Below are 7,690 nucleotides of genomic sequence, written 5' to 3'. Positions count from 1 at the left end.
TGCCAAACTATTTTTCCCTCTACTTTGTGGATGTAACTCAGTCTCAAGGCCCTCAATTTAGGCTCCATTATTACAAAAATAAAGATAAAATATCTAAATATTCTCTCTGAATTGAATTTATATACCATTTATGATTCACAGAAAGATTTGTCCTTTTTATTTAGTTTTTTTTTTTATTTTTTATATTTGGTGGAACCGGGGAATGAACTCAGACCCTTGCACTTGCCAGGGAAGGACTTATTCTACTGACTCATCTCCTGGGCCCCTTGTCCTTTTTGAAATGGAATTTTACACAAATTTGGATGTCATCCTTGCACAGGGTCCATGCTACTCTTCTGTGTATCATTCCAATTGTAGTATGTGTGTTGCTGAAGTAAGCACTTGTGTTTGAGATAAGCCTTGTAGGTGACTTATTTTTTCTTTTCCTATTTTCTTTCTCATTGGTCTAGGGTTTCAACTAGAGAGACAATTCTGGCTGTATAAAACTTGCCATGGGTAGTTAAATTATATATATATATATATATATATATATATATATATAGCAATAAGTTAAATTTTCTTTGCAAATGCAGGGTCAGAGAAGTAGAACACTGGCAAAAATCTATTAACCTATCTCCTCCCTTATATATTTAATACATATTTATTGAAAATTAACTATGTAATATGTACTGTATTACATGCTATAGGAAGGAGATAACTGGCATGCATTGTACAGAGCTGAGTTAGGAATAAACATTTGATAAGTTCAAAACTTTGGTTACAAAATTATGTTTATTGACCTGAGTTGCTGCCCACCACTAGAAGGGAGCTCATATATATGAACCCATTGGAAAATTATTCTCATTGCCATGGTTCCTCTGAAGAATTAATCAGAAAAATGTAAGTTAAATTATTTAAATATTACAAACCTGAAACAAGCAAGTGTTAAATCATATTTTATTCATGTGGAGATAGAAATGAAAGTTGCCAAATTCATTTAGTGTGAGAATTTAGGACATATATTGATGACTTGTCTAAAGCCATTGTCTGTTACTTTTTGTTCATTGCTGGGACAAAGTAGTCAACATCCAAAGTTAAGGAAGGAAAGGTTTATTTAGCTCACGTTTTGTGCAGGTTTCAGTATATACTTAGCTGGATCCCAGGCAGTGTGGCATTCAGCAAAGAGCACCAGTTCATGGCAGCAGAAAAGAGTGAAGATCAAAGGGAAGGGCAGCAGTGGTGGCTTCTAGCCAGTCTCTCTCACCTCCTTTTATTGTAAAAAAGCTACCCTTGAGACTGGGGTGGTAGAACTCACACAATGTCTATGCCCTCCTCTATCACAGGAAGAGGATGTTTACAAACTAAGAATCCTGGCTCCCTGTTGAGTCACTTAATTAATCTTCTAAACTTCTCAAGTTGACACAATACATCAACCTGTACAATCCACCTATTATCAACTTGGTAACCAGACATTTTCTTAAACTAGTTTCCAGGTACATAGATTTGCTTAATAATATTTCACAGCATGAACATTGTATTACATTTGAACCATGATATTTTGCCCCTGGGCACCCACCCAAAGACTCATGCATATCCCTTTATGTAAAAAGCATTTTAGTCCATCTCTAAGAGATGACAAAGGCCTAACAATTTCAGCATTGCAAAAAAGTCCAAGACCCAAACCTCCAGGATCAAAAGCAAACTCTTAGCTATGAGCCCCTGTACAAATGAATAGTTAAACTCCCAACATTCAAAGGCTTAAGATAAACATTACCATTCCAAAAGGTATACACAGCAGGGTACAAACAATCAGGATCAAGACAAGCTCAAAATAAAAAAGGACAAGCATTGAGTCCTGTAGTTCCATGTGGGATATCCAAAGCAACCTGTAACAAGTGAGTTGTGAGCTACAAAAGCCTTACATGATTCCACCCCTATGGAGCTTCTGCTGGTAGCTCCCATGGCTTTCCTTGGAGGCTGGTTTTGCTCTCTCCTTGCAGCTTTCCTTAGACAATCCACATTCCTGTCTTCTGCAAACTTCTGAAGTTTCCACTGAAAAGGCTTCTCACTCACAGCTTTATATACTGCCCTCTCAGGTGCACATTGCCTGGCCTCCCGGGCCTTCTGAAATCTAGATGGAAGCCTTCTTATCCTCAGAACTTCTGCATTCTGCATGCACCTAAAACCAGTGCCACATAGATGGTGATGATGCCAAGGTCTGCTGCCAGCTGAAGCAGTAGCATGGCTTTTTTCTCTCTTGGGTGTATGGGTCGAGTGCCTGGATTGCTGAGCACTCTTGACCCTGATCCAAGAAACAAATTCTCTATGCCGGCACTATTCTGCAATATAATGTGGCTGCCACCTCTATTCTGAAACATGGGGCTCCACAGCTTTCTCCTCAAAGCAAAGTCCCTCGCCCTTGGGATTCTGAGGTTGCAAAAAGCAAGAACCTGGCCCCTCCTGTGATGCCCTCAGGACATCTTTTTACTCTCCTGTTCCTTCTCAGAGATAGAGATCCTCTCAGCTCTCTCTTTGCATTCCACAACCTTATTGGAGCTTTCTTTCTGGCCAAACTCACATTTTAAATCATACTTCTGTGCTCTTTGCTCTTTATTCTCAACATAAATCCGGCTAAAAGCCCACAACAGCCATGCCACTGCCTCAATATTTGACTGCTTTGACATTTCTTTTTCAAGATTAACTATTCTGCCGCACTTAATGTCAGTCTCTGGCAAAGTCTCTGGACAGGAGCAAAATGTAGACAAACTTCCACAGTCCAACAACCAATGAAGTCCTTCTTCCCAGCACAAACCTCCCCAGCCTGGTCCATACAGGAGGATTTCCATCAAAGTTCTAGCCTGAGCGCTGACCAGAATCTCCCATACAAAACAGCTGAAGCTGTTCCAAAGCTTCTCTTGTAGGTGACATCTCTACATATTTCTTATCCCTTCTCATAAGCTATTCCCAGAAACTTGTAATCCACATGGTCATATTTAGCCACAGCAACAACCCCACTTCTCTGGTACCAAATTCTGTTTTAGTTACTTTTTACTCATTGCTGGGACAAAATACCCAACACCTGAAATTAAAGAAGGAAAGATTTGTTTAGCTCAGTTTGTGGGAGTTTCAGGCTATACTTGGCTGTCTTCCAGGCACAGTGGCATATGGCAGAGAGCACCAGTTCATGGCAGCAGAAAACAGTGAAGAGAAAAGGGAAGGACAGCAGTGGTGGCTTCTAGACAGCCTCTCTCCCTTTCTTATATTGTAAACAAACTCTAAACAAGCTATCCTTGGGGCTGGGGTTGTATAACTCACACAGTGCCCATGTCAACCTCATGCATAGGATGAGGATGTTTAAAAACTAAGAATCCTGGCTGCCTACTGAGTCACTTAATTAAGCTTCTAAACTTGTCAAGTTGACACAATGTATCAACCAGCACAGCCATCAATGGATCTTTTGTAAATTGCAATCAATACTTAAAAATTTGTAGACTTGAAAACTAGAACTATCATGCCTGTCCCAGAGTAAACCAAGTGGAATCTGAAACTACCAAAGTAGATAACTTTCTTATTTTTCAAAAAAATTACTAGTTAAAATGTACATCTACTCATGTTTATTCAAAGTTTGCTCTCCAAAATTGCATCATAACTTTACTGTGCAAAAATTAGGGTGCTTATTTTCTTATTTACAATAGTTAATATTCCAATAATTGAATATGTCTGATTCCCCAAACATGGCTGTGATTATGTTTACCAGAATCAAAGTGCATAGATTCAAGTCTTTGCCTTGTCATTTATTAGCTGTGTTAACCTTACACTTACTGAATTGATTTACATTCATTTTCTTCACCTATCAAGGGGATATAGTATCTGTTTCAAATCATTGTTTTAAATATAAAGTTTAAAGTGTTAGCATGGTGCTTAGAATATGGAGAGAGCTCAGTAAATATTATCAGAAGAGACTTCATATGGACAGCAAGATTGACAACAACAATTGTTAAAGAGGGTACCTTTCCGTCAGCATATATTTTTGGCCCCTTTGTCAGACATCAGATATCTGAATGTGCCTGAGGTTGTTTATATATCATATATTTTGCTTCACTTTTGATCCTGTCTGTATTAGGCCAGTACTATGCTGTGTTTATCACTGTAGCTTTGTTCTATAAGTTGTCGGGGATTGTGATACTTCCTGATTTGTTTTAGTTGCTCAAAATTGTTTCAGCTATTTTAAGTCTTCTCTGGTTCCATGTAAAGTTTAGGATCTTTTTCTGTTTTCCTGCAAGGAAAGCTACTGTTATTTTGACTATCATTGTATTAAACCTGAATATCAGTTTTGAAATTATGAACATTATGTCTAGATTAGTGGTGCCTATCCAGTAATAGAGATTATCTTTACATGTTCTAATGCCCTCTTGGTTTCCTTTTTCAAACTACTGTATTTTTTCTTCTGCAAGTCTTTAATGTTCCTTTAAATGCCATCCGTACACATTTATTTTTTAATACTATTGATAACAGATTTATTTTCCCAAATTCTGTCTTCGTGAGTTCATTATTGGTATGCATGAAGACTATTCATTATTCAATGTTGCTTTTGTATTCTCAACAAAAATATTATCAAAGTGAATCAGCATGGATTATACACAGTGATCAAGTGCATTTCCTCCATGTAGTGCAAGTATGGTTGAGTGAATAAACACCAATCAATATTATACATCACATTATTAGGATTAGGAATAAAATTTTTGCATTATCATCTCAAGTTATGCAAAATAAACTACTTGACAAAGTTAAGCACCCTTTCATGATAATTTTTTTAACAAACTAGGAAAATGAGTAAATTCAACATAATGAAAGCCATATAATCATATCCAAAAGTGAACACCATAATCAGTAATGGAAAATTGAAATTTTGTCTTTTAAGATTAAAATTAAGGGCAGGATTCCTTCTGAATAATGACTACTTTTATGCAAAAAAGTGTGGAAGCCGCAGCCATAAAAAATTATTCACATGCATATGTGCATACCCATATAAAATGAGAGGGAGAGGAGAGAGAGGGAGAGGGAGAGGGAGAGGGAGAGGGAGGGAGGGAGGGAGAGAGGGAGAGAGAAAGAGAGAGGGAGGGAGGGAGGGAGAGAGAGAAAGAGAGAGAGAGAATCAAAATCAGAAATTGGGAAGAAACATACTGCCTATGAATGACACAATCTCCTATGTACAAAACTGTAAAACAACTACCAAGAGGTTATAACCTGTAAATTTAACAAGTTTGAATAATCAAGAAGTGGCCATAATTTTTCTTTTGCACTCAGCTTCAAAGAGAGTGAACAGTCTCCCATATTGAACACAGATGAACCTGGAAAATACTATAATACACAAAATATTCAATTTACAGTATACTGTGGCTATCCTGTTGATCAGAATGCAAAATGGGCCAACTAAAAATGTAAAATGGTTCAGCTGCTATGGAAAAACACTGTAGTTATTTCTACAAGAAAAGTAGTAATGAAATTTCCATATGACTCAAGAATCCTATTTCTCTGTACTTATGCAAAAGAATTTAAATCAAGATCTGATTTCAAAGACATATTTGCATTCCAATATTCACTTTAGCCTTATTCAAAGTAACAAAATTGTGAAAATAACCTAAATGTTTATCAATGGGTCAATAAGAAAAATGGGTTACATGCATATTATGCAATAAAATTTTATTTAGAAAGAAAATTGCAATATATAAGATCACAAGTAAACCTTGAAAGAATTTATTTTAGTCAAATAAGCCAATCATAGAAGGATAAATATTGCATTATTCCAGGTAAACACATATATAAAATAGTCATATTTACAGAAAAAGTTTAATGGTAGTTGCCAGGGACTGGGGAGAGTAGAAAATGGAAAATTCTTGCTCAACTATAAAGTTTCAGAACTGTAGGATGAATGCATTTTAAAATAATGATGAACAAATTCTAGATAGCTATTGTACAACATAACACCTGCAATTCAAATTTGGTATTGTGTACTTCAATAATTGTTAAGAGGTAGAGTATACATTAACTATTATTACTTCATCCTCCCCCCAAAATACCTAAAAAGTTAGTCACAAGGAAGCTAAGGTGACTGACATATTTTGTACTTTCTGGCTATGATTTGTGGATAGATGTACATATGTGCTCTAACCCATCAAGTTGTATACTTTAATGAGTGGAAGCATTTGTGTATCAAGGAATCATCTTGATAAAATTAACAAAACATTCATTAGTCAACTACTAGCATTTACACATGCAAATAGCTATTTGAGAAGTAAAGATAATTATATCATTTACTATATATCCGCATATGTAGATGCATACACCTCCATAAGTATGTATACTCTATCATTTAAAATAACATTAAAATTAATACTTAACAAGCATTAATAAGAAGGTGAGTTATATAGTGAAAATAATAAAATGTTAATGAAATTCATTTTAAAACTTTCAATTAAGAGGTAAGACATTTTATGCATGTGAACACGAAGTCTTTTTCTTGTTAAGATGTTTTTCATAGCAAATGGAGTGTATAAATTCTATGAAATCCCCTTTAAAATTCTCACAAAATAATTTTACAAAAATAGAAAAGTCTTAAATATGTATAAGAAAACAAAAATATTCACAGTAGACAAATGAATCATCATAATGAACAACAAAAACAAAGACACCATATATTCGTTTTCAAAAGACGTTACCAATCTATAGCAATTAAAACTATGTGGTACTGGCACAATGGAGACATATAATATATTGGAACAGAACAAAGAATTCATAAGGAAACCTACACATATAAATCAATTAATACTTGACTTAGATACCAAGAACAAATAATGGGGAAATATGTTTTCCAATAGTTGTTACATAAAAATTTACCCACATAGACAAAATTGTATAAGTTTTTTACATTATATGCAAAAAATCAAGTAAAATGGATTAAAGACTTAAATGTAAGACTGAAAATTGCAAAACTACATACCACAGGGCAATGTCTTTTTTAATACATGTAATGAAAAACATAGGTAACAAATTTAAAAATAGTTAAATGAGATGACATCAAACTAAAAATCTTTTTCGTGACAAAGGAAATAATTCATAGAATGAAAAGGAAACCTAAGGAATGAGAGGAAGTATTTTAAACTTTGTATTTGCTGATGGGTTAATATTCAAATAAATAAGGATCTGTTATAATTCAATAGCAAAACAGCAAGCAGATTTAAAATATGACAAGAGTAATAGACATTTCTCCAAAGACAATATACAACTGGCTAAAATGATACTCAACATTAGTAATTATTTGGGTAATGAAAACTAAACCACAAAGAAATATGACATCACATCAATTAAGATGGCCATTATAAAAATAAGTTTACATGAAAGTGGCACATTTAGGGCTGACCAAGTAGCTCAGCAGATTAAAGCACATGCAAGCAGGTTCAGGGGAGGGGGCGTTGATCCCTGCCAACCCCACCCCCAGGGTGCGCTGAGAAGGCAATTGAGAATGGGCACAGTGGCACGCACCTGTAACCTCAGCTCTTGGGAGGCTGTAAACAGGCGGATCACTATGAGTCTGATCTAGTAGTGAGACCTTGAACATCCTATAGACCTTTCACTAAAATACAAAAGAAAAAAAAAATAGGAAGACGAAGAAGAAAAGAAGAAGAAGGAGAAGGAGAAGGAGAAGGAGAAG

General features: G+C 35.4%; 1 non-coding gene across 1 annotated transcript; it reads right to left on the bottom strand.

Moving 5' to 3' along the window:
• Positions 1-274: 274 nt before the first annotated feature.
• LOC111813790 lies at positions 275-381 on the bottom strand. The gene has a single exon (XR_002818956.1). It is a non-coding gene; the product is annotated as a U6 spliceosomal RNA (small nuclear RNA).
• Positions 382-7,690: the final 7,309 nt, after the last annotated feature.

This window comes from Octodon degus, unplaced genomic scaffold (genome assembly GCF_000260255.1).
Source record: "Octodon degus isolate 3935 unplaced genomic scaffold, OctDeg1.0 scaffold00224, whole genome shotgun sequence".
Lineage (NCBI taxonomy): Eukaryota > Metazoa > Chordata > Mammalia > Rodentia > Octodontidae > Octodon > Octodon degus.
This window is presented reverse-complemented; position numbering and strand designations above follow the sequence as displayed.